We start from the raw sequence: 24,381 nt of genomic DNA, 5'->3' as shown, positions 1-24,381 counted from the left end.
AACATCCTAACAATCTCCTTGACCGCAGTCTTGCCTTCTTCAATCTTTTTTTTTTTCAAAATTGCTGCCAAAACCTATACTTTTTAAAAGTCAAGCTCTTTAGCCTGAAACACCTGCCCATCTCTTCATCTTCATTTTCTGTCACTTGTACCACTCATCCACTCCACGCTATAGACATTTTGGAAAGAACTGAAGTCCCCCCCCTTCACATATTTTGCTGCCTTCGTGTGTGTTATTCCTCCTACCTAGAATACACTTCCCCTTTTATGCCTGTTGGACTCACCTTTCCAAACCTACGTCAAATGTCACTTCTCAAATGTTTCCAAAAGTTTTACCTAAAAAACAAAAGTCAGAAGTAATTGTTTCCTCCCCTATGTTTCCGAGGCACTGTGCATATGCCAATAGCAATGGTTGATCATATCACTTACTGTTGTAATGATTTGATTATATGTTTGATGAAGAGGAAATATTCTTGTGTTGATGCTCCTCACTCCCCATCTCCTCTCTGCCACATGCCAAAGAACAGTTTGGGTTGGCCTAATTCTGGATCTTTCCTGGGTGATTTAAAAGCAGGCATGGAAAGGGTTTGGGAGGATTAGCATATGAGAGACTCTAGGTAATCAAAATCTCTAAATATGGGGAATTGATTGGGACTCCTTTAATATTCTTTGAGAAACATAAATAAATATCAGAATAGATGTATAATTACTTCTTGGAAACTAAATTGTTCCTCTCACACAGAGATAAGCCACATTGAGCCCTGGGATTTATTTAGATCACACATATATCTGTTGCTCCCTTTTCTACTTTATGTCTATTTCTCCAGTACCTAAGACAGTGCCTGAATGATTTAATAAGTGAATGAATGAATGTGCATGAGTATGTTGTATTTGGCCCCTTCCAACAAAATGTCCCAGTTTTCCAAATTAGCATTAAAGAACACTTCCAGATGGAGTCACTTTGCTTATGCTCAAACACTAGAGGTCTTCGAGGCCAGGCCAACAGCTGAGAGGAATGCCCACAGGCTGAAACATAAGCAGAGGCGCCGGTGCTCTGGATGGAAGACCAAATCAAAGTGAGGAAAGCGTGGCAATGGTCAAGAGAATAGTTATTAATGTGATGCCAAGAGAAAGGCAAGACAAAGGCTTAAGAGTAACACAGCTGTGAGATCAGTGGCCAGGAGAGATCCAAGGACGATGTTCCAGCTCAAGGTGCCAGATGAAGGAGATATTTGAGAAGGGGATAGTCATCAGAACGTGTCTTTGAATGGGGCAGGTGCAGCTTTTTAAAGACACTGGAACACACTGTGCATCACCCTGCTTCATTCTCTTTCTCCCCCACTAAACAGTCCAGTCCAGAGCATCCAAGGCAAGCTTTATAGTAGCTAAAACTGCTGGTGCCCTACCATAAATCACGTTTATATCCTGGTGCCGTACCGGTAGTCACTGTATTCTTTTTTTTTTTTTTTTTTTTTTCTAGGAGAGAGAGAGAGAGAGACAGCGTGAGCAGGGGAGGGTCAGAGAGAGAGGGAGATACAGACTCTGAAATAGGCTCCAGGCTCTGAGCTGGCAGTCAGCACAGAGCCCGACGCAGGGCTCGAACCCACGAACCGCGAGATCATGACCTAAGCGAAAGTCGGACGCTTAACCGACTAAGCCACCCAGGCACCCCGGTAGTCACTGTATTCTACACTGACACACTTGCAAGAAAAAATAATGATGCAGTAAAAGTTGTCTCTGAAGTAAGACACAATCTCCCTGGTTTCCCACTTTTCCAGCCTGTAGAGAGCAAAATGGAGTCTTTCGTGTCAAGCAGGAGCCTGTGTCAAGCAATGCCGCAAGTAGTTAAAGACTAGGAGATACCACCAGGACCAGCATCAGCTGACACCCCAGAACTGATAACAAGCAGAAGCAGGGGAGGTCTCCAGGGATCCAAGACCAATGAAATCCCTTTAAAAAGGGGAGGATTTTTGCAGCAAACTGTCAAACTCTTCAGACATGACAAAGGCTCTGCCTGATTGATCCCCAGACAGAACTGAGATGCTCCGCTGCTGGAACGTAATAAGCAGTAGGTGTCGAGAGCTGACCGGGACCAGACTGAGGTCTTATCTCAGCTGCAAACCCACAAAGTGATTTTGCTTTTGGTTCATTAACTTCCTACATACTTCTGTTATCTTGTTTGTTATGTGGTTTGCCTTATGTTCACTCTGGGTGCTGTGTAAGAAGCCACGTTTAATCACATGGTGAAACGTCATTGGGTTTGGAATCCTGAACATGCTTTATAATTGTGATCACCTTTGCTTTATGGTTGGATAAAGCTGACATTGTGAAGACACAACTCATTTGTGGGCCTTCATAGTGTGTTGATGACACAGTCAATGGCCTTTTGTGGAACCAGTTCCTGGAACAATCAGTAGGAACCTTGAAGAAAATTAAATGTTCTCAGTCAATGAACTCCATTTCCGTACTTGGTCTTTCCTATTCTTCCATAGTTACTTTTCCTCTTGAGATAAGTCTTTTAAGTTGCCATTGACTTGATAGAGGAAACAACATAAAACTGTGAGAATTATTTTCCAGATTCTTAATCTCAGCACTTTTTAACTATTAAAATTTTTAACAGATAATTCTGTTGTGGGATCAGCTTTTATTGCCATTGTATAATGTTGGGTCCTAGGTTGTTTATTGCATATAATTACTTGGGTGGTTTTCTTTAAATGTTGTTTTTTCAATTTATTTCTGAGAGAGACAGAGAGACAGCGTGAACAGGGGATGGTCAGAGAGAGAGGGAGATACAGAACGTGAAGCAGGCTCCAGGCTCTGAGCTGGCAGTCAGCACAGAGCCCAACGCGGAGCTCAAACCCACGAACCGTGAGATCATGACCTGAGCTGAAGTCGGACACTTAACCAGCTGAGCCACCTAAGCGCCCCATTACTTGGATAGTTTTGAAAGATCTAATTTTTAACAATTTAAATCAGGCACTGGTATCATGTTTCAGCAAATATTTTTTATTCTTGAACACTCTCCATTCCCCACTTTGAAAAAATTAACATAATTGCACATTTTCTTTGTCTTTTCTTTGTCTTTTTTTAAACAGCAACCCAGGCTGTTAACCCTTCAAGATCCAAGAACATGGGTCAGCTGCAAAACAGGAGCCCTGAAGGAGCAATTAGGAATCAGAATGTGCTTTGTACAGCCACCCAATGCAAAGAGTTTTACTCTGCGAGGCTGCAAGCACTGAAGTAGAGGATGGGAGAGGTTTTCTTCGCCCTACGGGCTTGGAAGTTTCACTCTCTCTTCTTACTGGGAGCAAGGTATTGGAAACGCCCCTTCCACCTAAAAATAGAAGACTAGGGTGCTTGCTATGGGAATTAGAACTAGGTAGTATTTCCAGAGCTCTTTGGAAGTCTTTCAGGAAAAAATGTCGTAAGAACACAAATTATTTCTTTTATTGTTAAATTCATCAATAACTCTCCAAGAAGAGCTTTTTTTAATTGAAAGTAACAATGCTGTGAATAATTAAGTAACAAGACAGCATTGCTGTGCAAAGAGGGAAGAGTCAAAAGCATGCAAACTCAGCCTCTGATTAAATTACCTCTGTCTCCTATTCCCATCACATATTATGGTCTACTGCCTGTTGGACAAAAGTGAGAGGGGACAGAGTGGATGGAAAAGTAGGATAAATAATTCAAAATGTAAGCCCCAAAGTTCTCATTGAAAGGGAAGGGAGAAACCATGTGTGGTATGGAGACAAAGAGAAACGCCTGATGGAAGTGAAGTCTACTAATGTGGCAAGGAAAAATAAATCCTGTTCTGAGTTATAAGGCAGAGGAGAAGTCAAGAAGTGGAAACTTGGGAATGAATGTAAAAAGAATTTGGTCATATTTTGAAATGAGCCCTGGGCTGTACAAAAGTAAAGTACCCTGCTTTGCAGACTAGTACTAAGGAAATAGTGTTCTAACTTGTTTCATTATCCAGTTTATGTCATCTGTGAAGAATTAGCTCTAGGAACCCTATGTTGACTAATTTATACTATTTAGTTGTCCTTAATGAATATCTAACAACAATCCCAGTTGTGGGGATATAATGATTGGTACCTCCTTTCATTTGCTGCAACTACCTGCTTCCAAAGATGGATTCTGTTTGGACATCTCCATGTCCCTCTAACCTAAGTATGCATAATAAAGTCTGGACCCTCACCAGTTTTCTCATTGATTTGGAAAACAAAGACGAAAGACAAAATTCAATTAAACTTCCTTACAACTTACATCCCACTGACAAGTTCTTGAGACAGGCAGAGGAACTCTAGGAACTCAACTGCCTCCATGTTAATACTTTGCTGAGGGCAAAAAGCAATCTTAGCTTAACATGATCCTGACCTCCAAACTCCTGTAAGTCTCTTTTAACATATAAAAATTAGTTTAGAAACTTTCTTTATCTCTAACTTCAAAAGATACATGTTAACAATCATCCTCCAACTTCCAAGCATATGGCCCCCTGATATACATCTGAAGGGTCTCATGACTAAAGTTTATTGGACAGTAATAAATGACCTTTTCCTAACAACAAGTAGCCCCTCAAGGTCCTGGAAATCTTGCTTCCAAATTCCATAGAGACTTACACTAGGCCTACCCCCCCTCCCAACTTAAAGTATATAATCAGTCACCCATCACAACCCCAGTGCAATTCTTTCTGCCTGTGGGTCCTGTCCCCATGCTTTAATAAAACCACTTTTGCACCCAAGGTATCTCAAGAATACTTTCTTGACTGTTGTCTCTGGACTACAACGTTTCCATATCATCATCAATGTCAACGAAAGGCTCAGGTTCCTGGATTATATCATCTCCCACCCATCCTTCCCCCACCTTACTCTTTTCCTATACCAGCTTTTCTCAAAACATGGTTTGCAGACCCTCGGCATCCCAGTGACCCTTTGGAATATTTCATGAGTAAAACACTTTTTAATAATAATTCTAAGATTACCTGCCTGTTTCACTAATGGTGCAAAGCAACTTTTAAAGCAGGTAAAGTTGCCATTGCCTTGGCACCAGTGTCAATGTGCTGGAACTATACTGGCTGTCGCTGTACACACACTTGCAGTAAAGAAAAAAAAAGATAAAGTAAAAGTTATCAATTTTATTGAACCTCAGTCCTTAAAGGTATGAAAATAGGCAGAGAACACTTGTGCTGCATGCTCAAGTACGGTTGGAGCACTGTTGCATTGATCTGCTAGCTGCATCAGCAGGGTTTGCATGGAATACCATTTTTACTCAAATACACAGATGATGAGAGGACTGTGATTACTCAGACTTGGGTATTTGGCAGTGATTTTCTTGAAGATGAATGTCACTTCAGGGAAAACAACTGATGGTATTTTTCAGTGAATGACTGAATATATATATTTTAAATCTTTCAGTGTTCATTCCCATGAACAAAACCTCCATGGGCTCCTCATTGATTTTTAAGAGCGCCTAAAGACCCTGCACCACCTGGCTGGCTCAGTCAGAGGAACATGCGATTCTTGATCTCGGGTTGTAAATTTGAGCCCCACGTTGAGTGTAGAGATTACTTAAAAATAAAATCTTAAAAAAAAAAAGAGTGTCAAGAGATCCTGAGACCAAAAGTAGTTTGAAAACGGTTGCTTTTTATATATGCTTCCCAGAGTGCATTATTTGGAAGGCAGCTATGCTCACCACTATACCACCAACGCAGAGTGCATTATTTGGACGGTTGACCTTTGAGATGTTCTAACTCTCTGCTTTATCCAACATGGTAGCCAGTAGCCACTTGCATTTATTTAAATTTACATTAAATAAAATAAAAAATGTAGCTCCTCAGCTGTATTAGCTACCTTTTAAGTACCCAACAGTCAAATGTGGGTAGCAGATTATAGAGCATTTTCATTATCACAGAAAGCATGCTCTAATCAGGAGACTCGCATATACCTTACTCCCCTTGTTCATTCACCAGGTTCATTAGCATCAAGGGCTCTGCAAAGTTTTGAAGAGAGGAACTATTGTTTCATTTTGGTAAAACATGTCTCAAGCTAATTTCAACACAGACTTTATTTTTCACATGACATCTATTCCCATTCTATAAAACACACTTTGAAAAATTCTGTTCTGCCTTTCTCTGATATTTTTATTTTAACTCTTCTGCTGATATGAGGTTTCATTATAAGCATTTTTATACTTCTTTTAAAGTAAGTGGATATAAATAATAAATTATAAAACATATCTTCTAAATCTAAATTCCACTCCTTTGCTAGTTCACAACTGGATTTTCATCTTTGGGGGTGTATTCCAGTGCAGATTACTTTTCTGATTATTTCTGAATTTTTAGTCTAAGTAATATTTGCATTGAGGTTATACACTGGTTTTCCTACAGAATGTCAGAGACTATACCTGGCTGGGATTCTCTGTGACTTCTGAATCTCTCCACCAGTCAATAAGATTTCATAAGCTTTAGTTTGTGGTCTTAAAAAACTTTAAGTTTTAGAATAGTTTTAAATTTACAGAAAAATTGCAAGAGTTACAAAGCATTACTATATACCATACACCAAATTTTCCCTGTTATTGACTATTATTGACTATTGCTCCTTATTTTTGACATTACTATAGTACTCTCATCTGCAAGCTTTACTTTTTTAATAATTTTTTAAATGTTTTACTTATTTTTGAGACAGAGAGTGACAGAGAATGAGTGAGGGAGGGGCAGAGAGAGAAGGAGACACAGAATGTGAAACAGTCTCCAAGCTCTGAGGTGTCAGTACAGAGCTTGACGCGGGACTCAAACTCACAAACCATGAGATCATGACCTGAGCTGAAGTTGGACGCCCCTCTGAGCCAACTGAGTCACCCAGGCGCCCCTTGCAAGCTTTACTTTTAAAGTTTTTTATATGAAAAAACTGGTGTTTATTGAGGATGTCTTATGCACTATTATATGTACTGTACTTTTGTGTTCTAGAGTCTATTTTTTAACAGCCTTTTTGAGATATAGTTAATAGACAATAAACGGCACATATAAAAGTATATGATTTGATAAGTTTTTTTTTCAATTTGATAAGTTTTAACATTTGCCAATATCCTGGAGACCATCACCACAATCAAGATGGTGAATATTATCCATTGTCCCCCAAAAGTTTTCTCCTGTTCTTTTGTAATCCTTACAGAGTACTCCACCCAGTGCCTGTGATTTATGAGACTATTTCCAAGCTAGCTGGTAGTAGCAGACACTACTCCTTTGTGAGTTCCAGGCATTCTTTCCTTTAAATGCCTTCAGATGTTCCTTTCTCTGGCCTCAGGTGGTTTCCTCACACACAAGTGCTGATGTTCTAGGTTCGCTCTCTGTAAAGCTCTATCTCGACTCAGACAGTGTCCTGCAAACCCTAGCTTCTTTGATCTCTCTGGACTTTCAGCTCCATATTCTTTAAGAATCAACTCCTCAGCACCTTAGGGAATCTGCCAGACTCCACCATGACTCCCCCCACCCTGCTCCCCAGCCTGGAAACTCTAAAAATAGTAAGTTGGGATTCTCACGGGACTCTGATTTCTGTCGTTTGTCATCTCTGTTCTCTTTACTGTTTTCTGTCTCTTAGAGACCACTCCTTTTTGTTCTCTGATTTTTTTCATGTATTTTGTGTGGGGTTTTTTGCTTGTTTTAGGAAACAAATCTGGTTTCTGTTACTCCATCTTGGCGAAATGTGGATCATAATAACCTATTATGTTTTTAATACCTACAGCATCTTTTTTCATTTTTCAGTTCATTTCTCTTCTTTTTCTCCTTGATTAAACTTGTCAGAGGTTTGTTTAATTAGTCTTTTTAAGGAAACAACTCTTGCTTCCTGATCGCTCCTTTTATATAAATATATTTTTTTCAATTTCATTCAATTCTTGTTTTCACTTTCTTCTACTTCTTCATTCTGTTTTGTCTAACTTAGATTATAACGTTTATTTTTTGAGAGACAGCGACAGAGCATGAGCAGGGGAGGGCAGAGAGAGAGGAAATCACAGATTCCTAAGGTAGCTCTTAGCTCGGAGCTGTCAGCACAGAGCTCTAGGCAGGGCTCGAACTCACGAACTGCGAGATCATGACCTGAGCCAAAGTTGGATATTTAACTTACTGAGCCACCCAGGCGTCCCTGTCTAACTTAGATTATAATATCAGGTCCTCGGGTTTTTTTGTAAGCACTTAAAACAATAAATTTACAACTTGGTAACACTTTAGCTGCATCTCAAAGTTTGTTCTACACTGTTTTCATTGTTCAATTCTAAAGAATTTCATGATCCTATCATGATTTTTTCTTACAGTCATGAATTTTTAGAAGTGTTTTAATTGATTTTTCCTTTCTTATTATTAATTTCTAACTTAATTGCATTGTAGTCAGAGAAATTTGTCTTTGAGATATCGTTGCTAGACAATACGTTGTACGTATTTAAAGTGCAAAATTTGAGAGGTGCTTGTGTGGCACAGATCTGACCATGGGTTCAAGCCCCACATCAGGCTCTGCACTGGTATTCTCTTTCTCCCTATCTCTCTGCCCTTCCCCCACTCACGTGTGTGTGCTTTCTCTCTCTCAAAATAAATAAACAAACTTTATTTAAAAAATCAAGTGTATAATTTGGCAAGTTGTAGCATATGTAAACACCTATGATACCATTACCACAATTAGGTTATTCATCACTAGAAGATTCTTGATGTTCATTCATAGTCCTTTAATCAGGGTTCAAATAGATCAGGCCTAATTACAGAATTTTTTCTTATAAAACTGGTGTTTTGATGAATCAAAAAATTCTGTAAAAGATTTTTAGTCAAGTTGTTTCCTTTAAAGGGGTGCCCGGCTGCTCAGTCAGAAGAACGTGTGACTCTTGATCTCGGGGTTGTGTGTGTGAGCCCCACATTGGGTGTAAAGATTGCTAAAAATAATAAAAATAAAGATGTTTCCATTACAAAATACTGATAGCTTTTAAATTGCCACACATACACAAAAACAAATGGCCCACAAAACATTTTCCTTTCCTTCTGAAGGTTTTACAGTGCATTGTATCATCAAACCAGTCTTTTACCAGTAAACTTAAATGCCCAATTGAGACAGACAGTCCTAAGATCATTCTTCCACCACTGATTAAGACTGGAGAGACAAATACTACTCATTTAGCCTTCTGGGTAGAGGTGGTGACCTTGCCAGCTTCAGGAGCCTTCTTGTCCAGTTTTTTGATGATACCCACATCAACCCTCTGTCTCATGTCACAAGCAGCAAAATGACCCAGAGGAGAATTATCAGAAAAGCTTTTAACTCACATGGCTTGCCAGGAGTCATATTAATGACGGCAGAACTACCAGATTTCAAGCATTTGGGGACTATCTTCCAGCTGGTTCCCAGAATGACAATTAATTTTCTCCTTCAGCTCGGCAAACTTGCAAGCAACGTGAACTGTGTGATCGTCCACAACAGGTGCACATCTCACACTGATTTGCCCTGGCCAGGATAATCACTTGAGCCATGAAACCAGCTGCTTCCTTTGGTTGGTCATTTTTGCTGTCAGCCACACTGCTACAACAAACGTTTTTGACAGGCACATTCTTGATATTGAAGTCCACTGTTGTCCCCAGGAAGAGCTTCACTCAAAGCTTTATGGTGCATTTCAACAGACTTTACTTCAGTGGTAGCACTGACTGGAGCCAAGATGCCTACCTGCTGGGTCTGAGAACACTAGTCTCTGAGTACTTCACCAGGTCAAGGACTGGTTTCATATAAATGACTGCTAGAATAATGTTGTTGGCAAGTAACAGAAAATCTAATTTAAGATATGTAAAACAATACGGAAATTTTACTATCTTATTTAACATCTTTTACTATCTTATTTACTATTCTAGAGGAAGGGTACCTCTTGGGTTACTGAATTCAGAAGCTCAGTGATATCACCAAGCTCTCAGGTTTTTTACCTTCCACCTTCTATCCTGCCATCTTTTAGGATAGCTCCCTTCCTAGTTACAAGATGGCTGCCCCTTATCCCAAATCAGAGGCAAACATAAACAAGATGCAGACATAAATGAGCTCACCTCATTCTTGTGTGCCTTTTTTTTAAAGTTTATTTTGGGAGAGACAGAGATGGGAAGGGAGAGAGAGAGAGAGAAAGAGAGAGAGAGAGAATCCCAAGCAGGCTCAGCACTGTTGGAGCAGAGCCCCATGCAGGGCCCAAACCACAAAGCCATAAGATCATGACCTAAGCCAAAACCAAGAATTGGAGGCTTAACCAACTGAGCCACCAAGGCACCCCTCTTGTGTGCCCTTTTAAAAGTGAGGGTTTCCTGTATGTCGCCAGCAGACTTCCCCCTCACTTCATCATAGCCAGAATTTTGTCATCAGCTCTTGTCATATGCCAATCTAGGATAAATACCACCCCCGCCCCATGCTTCACAGAGCTGAAACTGGACTGGCCTCCCTGACACATACGGCTATGTGCAAGAGAAAGGACAATTCACAAGAAAAAAAGGAAAGGATTAAAGGTAGCAGCTAAAGGTGCCTGCTCCATGAACCTATCCAAAAGACACAATAAAAAGATCCATTTAAAAAACAGTAAATTCCATACTTACCTGGCAGGGAAGATACAATAATCATAAAGGTGGCTTTCCCAGGGAGAGGCTTATCCATTGCACTCCAGATATGCTGACCCCCATGATTTCCCCAAATGTGGAAAACTCAGCTATATAATTTGTGGTTGTGGGAGACAGCATTCTCACTCTCCCCTATAAACAACAACATAAATTCCAGTCTTCAGAGACACTTGTATGTCTCTGGAGAGTGGACTTATGAGAACCATGTCTTACCATACGATGGAGCCATATAAGAGCTTATCTTCTTAGATTAAGGGGCAGATACAGGGAGCAAAGGCTTGTGTTCCTCTAAAAAGTTATAACATATAAACTAGTCTTGAGGCCAGACCCAGAATGATCCTTTGTGATAGATTTAAGAGAAATAATTAATCCAGTCATTTCTCAACTATCATAAGTATATCCTCTAACAGAAGAGAACTGAAATTGGTCATTTATTTGCTTTACTGAAATTAAAATTCTCTTCCCAAATTAATAATCTTTATTGAGTTTATAGTTAACAAAACATTGCATTTCATCCTATCAGCTACCTCCAGATTTTCATCACAAATTAAAGGACATAAACCTTTTGCTTTCTTTGCAACATTTTTTGCACAGGCCTATGAATATAAGATGCTGAATAATATTACAGTTGCAAACTAATTAGTTTTCCCAAGAAACCTCTGGAACTATCTCCTTCTCTAGCAACCACTGAAAAGAATATTCCAGGATTAAACGTTTCTATAAAGGCGGTATATATTTTTATGCTTTTGCCTGTAATTACCTGCCACAGGATAAAGTGGTTTCCATGGTAAATTGGGAGAATCAGTTCAGAAGATTATTATCTTGGCTTTGTTCCTATGATTCAGGTTTCAAAAGATTGTTAACATTGGTGGAAAGGTAATTGGGACTGGTACAAAAGTAGCAGAGATGAATGTTGGGTGCTGCTACATTTACTGTATATGATGGTACTGTGCTGTCTTTGTACACACATCAATTATTTAAATTTTCTTATGTTTTTATTTATTTCTGAGAGAGAAAGAGAGACAGTGTGAGTGGGGGAGAGGCAGAGAGAGAGAGGGAGACAAAGAATCTGAAGCAGCCTCCAGGCTCTGAACTAGCTATCAGTACAAAGCCCTACGCGGGGCTCGAACCCATGAACCGTGAGATTATGACCTGAGCCGAAGTCGGACGTTAACTGACTGAGCCACCCATGCATCAATCATTTAATCTTCCCACAACACCACTGGGTTGGTGCTATATTATCCTAGTTTTACAGATGAAGAAAATAGGGTATGGAAAGGTCAAGTAGCTTACCGGAAGGCATACTACTATAAAGTGACACAGTCAAGTCTGTCTAAGTCAAGAGTTCATACTATTAACCACTTCACTGAGAGACCGAATGGTAGACAGGTCTACCTGGATTTAAATATTTTCAATACAGTCCCTTACTACAGTACTTGATTTAGACCTTCCTTTTTAAGCAATAAAAAAAAATGCAGCCAATCACTAATATCTTATACCTCTTTAATTTTAGAGCTCTGTTTCTCATAGTGTGGTCCCCAAACCAATAGCATCTGGCATCACCTGTGAACTTGTTAGAAATGCAAATGTTCAGTCCCCAGTGGAGATCTACTGAGGAAGAATCTCTGGTATGAGTACATAATCTCTCACAACCTTTCCAGAGGATTCTGATGCATACCCAAGCTGAAGGAGCACTGTTCTAGAAAGAATGAATACATGTTGGTTAGGCTTCCTTTCTCCTACAGAGAATTACATAAACTAAGTCAAAGGTGACTGAGATCCATGCTCAGTTTTTTTCTCTACTCCTGTTTTGTTCCACTGTGTCTTCACTGAGTTGTTTAGCTGGCATATTATTGTGCCTTAAAGTCTCATAGTCCTAATTGCTATGCTTACTGCTGGGAGTTCGCAGACTTTTGCAGAGAGCTGTTGCTACATTTTCTTCTTTTTCCTCTGGTTTTGAGTTGCTTTCTACTTTTCACTTGTTATCTCCATTTCCTCCTTTTGTCTATTTTTCTTTCCAGATTTTTCCTGAGCATACTGTGCTCTGCATGACACACTGTCCTAACCTACCTCCTTTTCCTCTCTTAGCAGGATGGACTGCTAATTACTCTTCAGGAAACTATGATTTTGGCACAAGAGTACTGGCTTCTTGGTGGTGCCAAAAGGAAGACACTTCTATATGTAAGCAATTCCCTAAAAATATCTTTGTGATATTTCTTTCCTGAGAAGAATCATTGGATTTCTCACTAAACTGAAAATGTTTTGAGGACAGGACCTGTGCTATGAAAAAGAACAAACCTCCAAGGAAATCACCTTTTTTTTTTTTTTAATGTTTATTTATTTGGGAGAGAGAGAGAGCTGGGGAGAGGCAGAGATGGGGAGACACAGAGTCCAAAGCAGGCTCCAGGCTCTGAGCTGTCAGCACAGAACCTGAGGTGGGGCTTCAACCCATGAGCCATGATATCATGACTTGAGCTGAAGTCGGATACTCAACCGACTGAGCCACCCAGGCATCCCTACAATCACCTCCTTAAAAAACAACTGTGGTAAAATATGTAACATAAAATTTACCATTTTAACCTTTTTTTTTTTTTTTTTGGTGTTCAGTTCAGTGGTACTCAGTACCTTCATCTTGTTGTGTAACCATTGTGACCATCCATCTCCAGAACTCTTTATCTTGGAAAATTGAAACTCAGTACTCACTGAAAAATAACCCCCTATCCTTCCCTCCCTTCAGCCCCCGGCACCCACCATTCTCCTTTCTGTCTCTATGAATTTGACTACTCTAGGGACCTCATATAAATGGAATCATACAACATTTATCTTTCTGTGACTGGGTTATTTCACTTAATGTCCTCAGGTTTCACCTATGCTGTAGCATGTGTCAGAATTTCTTTTTAAGTCCAAATAATGTTCAATACTTGGGTTGTTTCTGCCTTTTAGCTGCGGTGAATAATGCCGCTGTGAACATTGGTGTACACATATCTGAGGACCATCACCCACTTAAACGTATCACCACTATTAACTCTTAAGCGCTTCCCATATTTAGGATAGAGAGGTATATATGGAGGAGGAAGAGTAACAGGTGGGCCTGTAGGAGCATATGTAGGGCCTCTGAGACATGCTGGCATCTAACACAGTGGAACGCTCTATAGCTGACTTAACTACAAGTATATTTCAGTGTCCTTGTCTCTCTGCCAGCACCCACCATCATTTTCATTTTGTTACTTAGACTTTTGTTCTCATTTTCCTCTGTTCAGACTTAGAGTCTCTGGTTGTTGTCTTAGTTCCCACTTTTATATTCCTCACTCTGCTTTTGTTGACTAAATTTTGGCAACTTGCCATCTCCTCAGTTTCTGACCTCAATCTAGTGACTATATTTGGGATTCTTTTCACTGACAGTTTGAAGAGACCTATCTCAGCACCAGTTATGAGAAAGAAGGAGCATCCATCATCCTCCATTCCGCTAGGCATCAGAGTAAGTCAGGAGAACTGGAGTGGGAGCTATTGGATTAGACTGAACAGACCTGGGCACCAGCATATTCCCATGGCATGTGACCCACCAACAAGACACTGGAAAAGAAATAACATGTTGAAAACCAGGCTAACCCCTCCCGACAGACTCTGCGGGATCTGTTTCTCTCAAAGAACCCAGTGAGTATTGTCATGCAGATACTCTCAGTGAAGAGTTTCTCCAGCCTTTATAATGTGACTAATTGGATTGAGGGTTTTGAGACAGAGCCAGGGACTTTTCAATGTACCCATGTTGGCGTCGGCCTCTACGACATCCAGTAAATGAGCCTGAAACCTTCCCATGTGTTTCATTTCTTAGGGGCTTTGAAGCAGGGCTTTGGCAGCAGGTAATTGTCCAGAAGAGAGGCCTGGAGACACTGGACAGTGGGTGTATGTTTGCAGTAGGCCCTGTAGTAGCAGAGGGAAAAATGGGTCACATGGCTTTAGGAAGAGCCACTGAACATGCTGAACAGCTGCATCAGAACATAGGTGTGACAGAGGTTCAAAATCAACTGTCTGCAGAAACTCTGCCTTCACTGAAATGTGCTTTCCTTGGAGGGATTCCTATCCCCTAAAAACAAAAACAAAACAAAAAAATTCCACCATCATTCTACTGACTGTAAGTGCACTAATTTCTCCTTTTAAGAACTTCCCACCTTCTTTTACTAAGTCAGTTTTTCGGAATGTCAGTTTTATGTCATAAATCATGTTATCCTCTTTGACAGATAGAAAGATGATGGTCTCTTTGTTCAATAAACTGTTAGTCTTTCCTTTTTCTTTTCCTTCTAGTACCAGAAAATCCTCTTTAACTTTACTGGGAGCAATTACTAGTTTTTCTAAATAGTCAAGCTCATAGTAATAGTAGCTATTTTTTTTTTTTTTTTGAGTGCCTCTTACATACCAGGCAACTTATACAGATATCTGTAATCTTCTCAGCAATCCCCAGGGTGGAATTATTCTTCCTATTTTGAACTTAAGGAAACAGATACTCAAAGATATTAAATAATTTCACAAATCATAAAAATAGTGAGTCAGAGGTAAAACTGAAACTGATCTTCTTATATTACGGTATTAATTGAGAAAAGTTCATTTTGGAGTTGGGACTCCTTGGAAACTCTGCTTTTTACCAAATCATAAGTAATTCAACATTAAAAAGTTAATTAATCAATGGAAACAAGATGTCTACAATTCTTTTTAGATATGTCAATTTGCTTCTACCATCATCCCCCTTTTACTGAGATTGTGTCTCAAATAGACATTTGTCCCTCAAATAGGGTAAAAACCTTCTGCTAACCCTGTTTTTAGCATTAAAAAAGTTTAAATCTAATTTGTTTTTCTTTAGTGGACTAGCACCAGGATTAGGGAAGATATACATTGATAATTATAGATGAGACATTCATATGATAATAAAGCAACTATTTGCTTTATTAGAATAGAATAGAATAGTAGAATATTGTGCAGACTTGGCTTTCTGGTACCATTCTAGAAATGTCCTAACAGACTTGGCTTTCTAGTACCATTCTAGAAATGTCCTAACATATGAGTAACTATTACTTTGGTCCGTAGTCCTTTAAGAGGAAACTAGAGATTCTTTTTTAATTTTTTTTAATGTTTTATTTATTTCTGAGAGAGAGAGAGAGCATGAGCAGAAGAGGGTCACAGAGAGAGGGAGACACATAATCCGAAACAAGCTCCAGGCTCTGAGCTAGCTGTCAGCACAGAGCCTGATGCGGGGCTTGAACCCACGAACCGCAAGATCATGACCTGAGCTGACGTCAGATGCTAAAACGACTGAGCCACCTAGGTGCCCCAAGAAGAAACTAAAGATTCTTAAAAATTAACAAAATTCCCACAAGCAAACAAAAATTAACAAAATTTATTTTGCCTTAAAGTTCTTAGAGATATTTCCTGTATCTCTGTATGTTTGACTATGCTTAATAAAATATATTAGTTATTTAAAATGGATTTATTAATAAAATTAGTCATAATACTACATCAGACAATGTCACAATATTTCATATGTATGTACAGTGACAGAATTCTAGTTAAATTGACACACATTTAGTTTAAGTTTGTATTACACTAAAAGCCCAAGTTTCCTGCTATCTCACCATTGATCACACTTCTTGACTGATGTCTAATGAGTTTGGAAAATCAGAAAATCTATGTTGGCTAATGTTAGCATTCACTGATACAGAATTTGAATGTGGAATATTGAATAAGGGATCTCCTAGTCCAGGGGTAAGCAAACAATGGATAACAGATCAAATGTGGCTTGCTGTCTATTTTCATAAATAATGTTTTATTGGAACATAACCACACTTGTTTACCTATTGAGTACAGTGCCTTTCATATTACAACAGCAGGGTTGAGTAGTTGTAACAGAGACCTTATGCTCCACAATGCTGAAATATTTATTATCTGGTCCTTTACAGAAAGCTTGCTAACTCCTCATTTAGTTCAATCTTCCCAATATGTAAATAAGGACATATTTCCAGATCCTTTGATAATATTTTCATAGATCTTAATAAACTTCATCCTTTGCTTAACTATATTAACATGTTCTTTAGCCCAAACTCACTATCTTTTCCTACATGTCTTACCATTCTCAAGACAAGTACATATTTGTCTCACATATTATTGTATTCCTTTTTAACAGAAAGTCTTTTGTGATACATAATTTTCTGAATCAGTATTTTATCCTCACAATTTTTCAAAAACTTTTTCAAATATTAAGAGCTATTTTACAATAAAAAGTCTACCTTGGCTATTAGTGTTTACAGTGAAAATATGCTTAAATATCACAAATTTTGCATTTCATAGTAAAAAGGCCCAAAAGATAGTTAAAACCTTTAATTACAGTATAGGGTATTACAAACATACCTCAGACGCCTATTGAGAGTTCAGTTCTAGACCACCACAATAAGGCAAATATTGCAGTTAAGCAAGTCACATGAATTTTTTGGCTTCCCGTGAATATAAAAGTTATGTTTTTACACCATACTGTGGCATATTAAGTGTGCAATAGGATTACATCTAAAATACGTCCATAACCTAATTTTAAAATATTGCTTAAATATGCTTCACATCATCTGAGCTTTCATTGAGTCATAATGTTTTTGCTGGTGGGAGGTCTTGCCCTGATGTTGATGGCTACTGACTGATCAGGGTGGTAGTTGCTGAAGGTTGGGTGGCTGTGGCAGTTCCTTAAAATAAGACAAAAATGAACTTTATCACATCAATGGACTCTTCATTTCATGAACAATTTCTCTACAGCATGTGACACTAATTGATAGCATTTTACCCACCTCTCAAGTTTTATCATGAGATTGCAGCAACTCAGTCACATCTTCAGGCTCCACTTCTAGTTCTCTTGCTATTTCGACCACATCAGCAGTAACTTCCCCTGCTGAAGTCGGGAACTCCTAAACGTCGTCCATAAGGGATGGAATCAACTTCTTCCAAATTCCTATGAATGCTGATATTTTGACTTGCTCCCATGAATCATGAATATTCTTAATGACATCTAGAATGGTGCATCCTTTCTGGGAGATTTTCAATTTACTTTGCCCAGATCCATCAGAGAAATCACTATCTATGGCCACTATAGCCATATGAAACATATTTCCTTGACCCGTGGGCTGCAGAATGGATGTGTTAGCAGGCATGAAAACATTAATCTTACTGTACATCTCTACCAGAGCTCTTGGGAGACCAAGTGCATTATCAGTGAGCAGTAATATTTTGAAAGGAATCTTTTTTTCTGAGCAGTAGATTTCAGCAGTGGGCTTAAAATATTCAGTAGGCCATGTGTAAACAGATGTGCTGTCATCCAGGCCTTTTTGTTCCATTTATGGAGCACAGGCAGAGTATATCTGATATAATTCTTATAGACCCTCAGATTTTCAAAATGTTCAGTGAGCATTGCTTCAACTTAAAGTCACCAATTGCATTAGCCTCTCAATAAGAGAGTAAGCCTGTCCTTCCAGGATTAAAGCCAAGCATTGACTTCTACTAAGTAGCTTTGAAAGTCCCAGATGGCATCTTCTTCCTATAGAATGCTATTTGGTCTACATTGAAGATCTGTTGTTTAGTGTAGCCACCTTGATCAATTATCTTAGCTAGATCTTCTGGATAATTTGCACAGTTTCTACATCAGCTCTTGCTGCTTCACCTTGCATTTTTTAGTATTAGAGATAACTTTTTCCCTAAAACCTCGTGAAGTAAACTCTGCTAGCTTCAAACTTCTTGTTCAGTTTCCTCACCTCTCTCAGACTTCATAGAATTGAAGAGAGTTAGGGCCTTGTTCTAGATTAGGCTTTGGCTTAAGGGAATGTTGTAGCTGGTTTGATCTTCTGGCCAGACCAATAAAACTTTGTCCGTATCATCAGTAAGTCTATTTTGCTTTCTTATCATTTGTGTGTTCACTGGAGTAGTACTTTTAATTTCCTTCAAGAACTTTTCCTTTGGGTTCACAATCTGGCTAACCAGCACAAGAGGTTTAGCTTTTAGCCTACCTCAGCTTTAGACATGCCTTCTTTTTCCTAAGCTTAATCATTTCTAGCTTTTGACTTAAAGTGAAAGACAAAAGACATATGACTTTTCCTTTCACTTGCACACTTAGAGGCCATTGTAAGGGTTATTAACGGGCCTAATTTCAATATTGTTTGTCTCAGTGAATAGGAATGCCTGAGGGGAAATGGACCGGAATGACTGGTTGGTTAAGCAGTCAGAACAGGCACATTTATCGATTAGGTTCACTATATTATATGGGTGTCATTTGTGGTGCCCCAAAACAATTACAATAGTAACATCAAAGATCACTAATCACAGATCACTATAACAAATATAATAATAATGAAAAAGTTTGAAATATTGCAAGAATTACCAAAATGTGGCACAGAGACATGAAGTGAGCAAATGTTTGGAAAAATGGTGCTGATAGCCATGCACGATGCACGGTTGCCATAAATTTTGAATTTGCAAAGAACACAGTGTATGTGAAGTGAGATAAAGTGAAGCATAATAAAACATGTATGCCTGTACTAAATAAACAAATAAATATTTATTTAAAAACACTTATCAAATACCTCTAATTACAACATCCTGTACTGAGCCCCGGAACAAATGACGGAGACCCTCTTATGGTTTGTGCCTTTGAAAAGCTAGAATCCTTTGGAGAAAAATAGACATACAAGCAGAAAACTGATATAAGGAAGATCCCAAATAATGATTACATTAATCATTCTTTCCCATTAGAGTTATCTGAATTTCAGTATTCATTAACCGAACATATTAATATGCCATCTAAAGCTTCTTAAACTGCACTTCCATTAAAGCGAATTTCTATTGTGCACTTCACCCTGTAGAGACTCCTCTCTACATTTAACTACATTTTTAAAATATAGGAATACTGGTGTTTTTTCCCCAGCTTTATTGAAATATAATTGACTGATAACATTTTTAAGTTTATGGTATACACTGTGTTGATTTGAGATAAATACTGCTTTTATAAAAGACATAGCATCACTAGATAATATAATAATGCTAAAGCAAGCTTTTGTTACCTGTAGTTATTATCAGGATCATGATTTTATTTATTTTAGACAATAATCTGTGGGAAAAAACAACAATTTTAAAAATGGAATTTTGCTCTATTGAATAGAAATCCAATTATTTTCCCCTTGATTCCTATTTTCTTTTACGCTGTTCCCTCTCTCCTTATTTCTTAAATAAAACATTTCATGCTAAAATTGTTTTAAAAAATTTTCAATGTTTATTTTTGAGAGAGACAGAACATGAGCAGGGGAGGGGCAGAGACAGAGGGAGACACAGAATCTGAAGCAGGTTCCAGGCTCTGAGCTGTCAGCACAGAGCTCGACGTGGGGCTCAAACTCATGAACTGTGAGATCATGACGTGAGCTACAGTTGGATGCTTAACTGACTGAGCCACCCAGGCTCCCCTAAAATATTTAGTTCTAGAAGTGTTTATCCTTTTCTTATAAATTCCCACTACTCTCTTACATTATTCATAAGAAATGTTAAATCTGAGATTCAATAATTTAAACATTTGACAGTTTTAAGATTAAAATATACTAGATTATTCAGCAAATGTACATAGTACTTTATATTCAAAAGATTTTCTTTATTCTTGTGAGTGAATTTTTTAAATTCTCTCTAAAAGAAAACCAATATAACCCCAAATATTAAATTTTTTGATTGATTTTAATAGTGAGAGCACAAATGGAATTAAAAATCTGGACTGCAGGGCTGAGGTTATGTTGTCTTTCGTTTTGCAGCAATGGAGAATGAAGTGGTGAAAGAAGGGTAATCAGGTTGAAAATCCTTATTTTGTTTTTGATGATCTACTCTCTGTTTCCTTGGAAACAGAGCTGGCAGTCACAGAATTGCTGGCATTATGTTTTCTTTTCTTTTTAAGCTTTGAAGCATCCAAGGGAAGGCAAGGTTTTAGGGCTAAAATCTGTAGAATGTGACTTATTTTCGAACAAATGAAAAACAAGTATTGAATGCATTTTACATATAAGGTACTAGGAGGTAAAATTAACAAGTTTGAAAGAGAGCTTTAAACCAACTGAGTGGAATAAATTTTAGTTTCTAAGAGCCAATGTATTATATATTTGGGTTTTGTTTTGTTAAGAAAAAGAGGGAGGAAATAGGCCCTATTTAAAAAGAAAAAAATAAAACCTATAATATGAGCATAGTACATTGAAACTAGTGTAGCTTAGTGAAATTAATTTTAGAAAACAACTAGATTCCTACACCAGACAGCATGATTCCGTCTTCCCGTGTACAAAAACTGGGGAATATGAAGGTCATTACTATGTTTTGAGGAAACAGTTTTTGCTTCCCAGAAATAAAACAAAAACTAAATTGAGTTTAAATAAACCTAAAATGTTTTCTGAAAAACTGATATATTAATGAAAATGCTAAATATTTTCAGTTGAGTAGTGACTGTCATATGATTGTAATATAATCTTTTCCTTTACGAAAACTTGCATTAAGTTTTAAAAGACTTAATTCAATTAGAATGTCATAAACTTTCAGAAATCATTTGTCAAATATCTTCATTTTACATATGAAAAAACTGAAGTCTAAGGAGATGGAGACACCTGCCCTAAATCATACGTGGGTGGCAGAACTAGAAGTGCTAGAACTGAGATTTCTTGATTACCAGTGTTCTTTAGTGCTCTGGTAGTAATGAAGTTCATTGAGGTTTCATTTTGCAAATGTTTTAAGTTTACAGAATTCTTAGCAACTCTTCTATTGTTTAAAAACAAGATATGCACCAAAAGAAATAAAAACTTTATGAACATGTATCCAAATGAAAGAACCAACAAATATGACTTTAATAGCCACATTTAAGTTCTGAATGAACTATGAAGCTGTATGCTTTTCAGAAAGTGTCAGAAGTAAACCTTGTCAGAATGATCAAAAAGGCTTTTACTACTTTGAATTGTGGAAAGCTCACCTTAATTGTTCCAATTGCAACATCTATCTACTAATTCAATCACTCAGTAATTCAAGGAGCACTCTTTGAACCCCTATTATATTATGTATATAAATCATTTTTCTCTGGGATCCCTTTCCCTCTAAACAGTTAAATACTCCCTCTCTTGTGCTCCAATACCCCTTTTTCATATCTCTATTCTAACACTTACCATGCTATAGTGTAGTTATGTTATGTACTTGCCTTAGATTCCTTGACATCAGTGATTCATTTATCTCTTATAAATCAGCTCAGTGGTCTCATTTCTCTTTTTTCTAATCTCTGTTATGGAGCTTGACACATAATAGTCAATTAAATTCTCATCACTACATAATATCTATTTTAGGCTTTCCCTTGATGAGAGAAGTACGAGAAAGCAAGAGATCTATGTTAGCTGAGACCAGGAAAACTGGAGAGCAAGAGTAGAACACTGTTGACTAGGTCCTCACTATTGATCACCTCTTGCTGACTGCCAAGTTCATTTCTTAAAATAGTAATTCCCAAGTATTTCCACTTTCTTTGAGCATTAACCCTTCCTTCAATCCCTTATTCCCATCCAATGGGTTTTATTCCTACATAAGGATTAAGATGATCCAGTGAAATTTTCCTCATGTTAATCTTCTCCATCTCAATATCTTCTTTCTTCTCAGGTTTCTGAAAAAGATATATTTCTCCTCCTTCTCCTCTTCATTTAAGATTGTTCTTTACTAGCTCCTATTTATCTACTTAAAAATGTATTTTGGTGAACTTTTAGCCTAAAAAAAGTTTAGTGAAACTACTACTTAAACTACTTTCATATGAAAAGGAGGGTAGAGTTGCCTATATTTACAGCTTCCATTATATATTTATTTCTTAAAACACTGTAATCTGCCTTTTCTCCTCACTACTCAAGTGAAATAACATTCTTTTTATTATTAAAAATTTTTTTAATGTTTAAGAGACAGAGAAAGACAAAGCATCAGTGGGGGAGAGGTAGAGAGAGAGGGAAACACAGAATCCGAAGCAGGCTCCAGGCTCTGAGCTGTCAGCACAGGACCTGACACAGGGCTTGAACTCACAAGCTGTGAGATCATGACCTGAGCCAAAGTTGGATGCTTAACCTACTGAGCCATCCAGGTGCCCCATTATTATTATTATTAGCTTAGAGAGAGTGTGTGCAAAACGGGGAGAGATGCTTAGGGGGAGACAGAAAATCTTAAGCAGGATCCACAGTCAGTGCAGAGCCCAACGCAGGGCTCAGTCCTATGACCTTGGGATCATGGCTTGAGCCAAAATCAAGAGTCACATGCTCAACCAACTGAGCCACACAGGTGCTCCTGAAATAACATCCTCAAAATGACTTTTCCTTTATCATTTAAATTTTGTACAAGAAGTGTGAGATAATATTATCCCAAAAACTAATTTATTTTTTAAATGTTATTTATTTTTGAGAGGGGGAGAGAGGGGCAGAATCTCAAGCCTCTCCAATGTGAGGTTTGAATGCACCAACTATAAGATCATGACCTAAGCTGAAATCAAGAGTCAGATGCTCAGCCGACTGAGCCACCCAGCAGCGCCCCCCTCAAAACAATGACTTAAAAGAAACTTGTCACCTATATCCTTTATCTGCTCTAATTCTAAACACACAGAACTTCTAGATTTTTTTTTTTTACTTCATTAGTGAATGCTATAGAAAGAAATGAAAATCTTTAAGTTCCATAGGGAGAAATCCATAACGGTATGGAATCTCTGTAGCTCATAGTGATGATTGACTAGAATAAAAAACAGCATCCCAGACCACATAATTTGTTGAGGTGATTCCAAGATGATTCCAATTATTCATACTGCTTTTATTATGCAGAAACTAAAAAAAAAAAAAAAAAAAAGGCCAATAAACTAATATAAGTGGGCCCAGCCAACAGCAAAATATCTCCACAACCTAGGAGAGGTACAGGACCCTGAAGTATATAATTTGTGCTAAGGACGAGTTTACAAACCAAAATTACAATGCAGTTAAGGAAATCTGACCTCATGAGAGAAGCATGGATAGCATCATGAGAGATATATATGGGAGAAATAACAGTGAGGTATTCTAGATAACATATAAATGATCTTTAGTTTAGAATGAAGATGTTCAAAATATTTTAAGAGAGATTTTAAAAAAATTTCAATGGTTGATTTTTATTTATTTGAGAGAGCGAGCAGGAGAAGGGCAAAGAGAGAGGGAGACAGAATCCTAAGCACGCTCCACACCATCAGCACAGAGCCCTATGTGGGTCTCAAACCCACAAACCATGAGATCATGACCTGAGCTGAAATCAAGAGTGGGACACTTAACAGACTGAGCCATACAGGGGCTCAAAAGAGATTTTTAAAACACCAATGAACTCCATAAGGTAAGGGTAGGATGTTATGAGAGAAAAAGGACAGATGCATTTGAATAAAAAAGAGAAACATGGTCATTGAAATAGGACACTTCACAGCATATTGGATAAATAATAAACATTTAAGACCATGAATTGGGTGAACTAGATTACATGGGATACAGACTGAGAGGCTAAATGAGTAGAAGAAAACCCAATGGAAAACGGTGTTAAGACAACAGAGGACAATGTTTTAAGAAAGTGGCAGAAAGATCAAGTTTGACCGAAAAGTGTCATTTGGATTTGGTGATTTGGCCAATGGTTACCTTTGCAAGAGCAGTTTCCTTGGAGTGATACTGGGGGAGTCAAAATTATAGTGTGTTGAGGCATGGATGGGAGGTGAGG

At 38.0% G+C, this 24,381-nt stretch overlaps 1 non-coding gene across 1 annotated transcript; it reads left to right on the top strand.

Annotated features, from left to right (window-relative positions):
• Nucleotides 1-10,585: 10,585 nt before the first annotated feature.
• LOC144216458 (U1 spliceosomal RNA) lies at nucleotides 10,586-10,749 on the top strand. Its single transcript, XR_013330676.1, has one exon. It is a non-coding gene; the product is annotated as a U1 spliceosomal RNA (small nuclear RNA).
• The last annotated feature ends 13,632 nt before the right edge of the window (nucleotides 10,750-24,381 follow it).

The sequence above is a fragment of the Crocuta crocuta genome, unplaced genomic scaffold (assembly GCF_008692635.1).
Source record: "Crocuta crocuta isolate KB4526 unplaced genomic scaffold, BGI_CrCroc_1.0 scaffold564, whole genome shotgun sequence".
In the NCBI taxonomy this organism is placed as follows: Eukaryota; Metazoa; Chordata; class Mammalia; order Carnivora; family Hyaenidae; genus Crocuta; species Crocuta crocuta.
The sequence above is the reverse complement of the archived record's forward strand: the minus strand, read 5'-3'. Positions and strand labels throughout refer to the sequence as shown.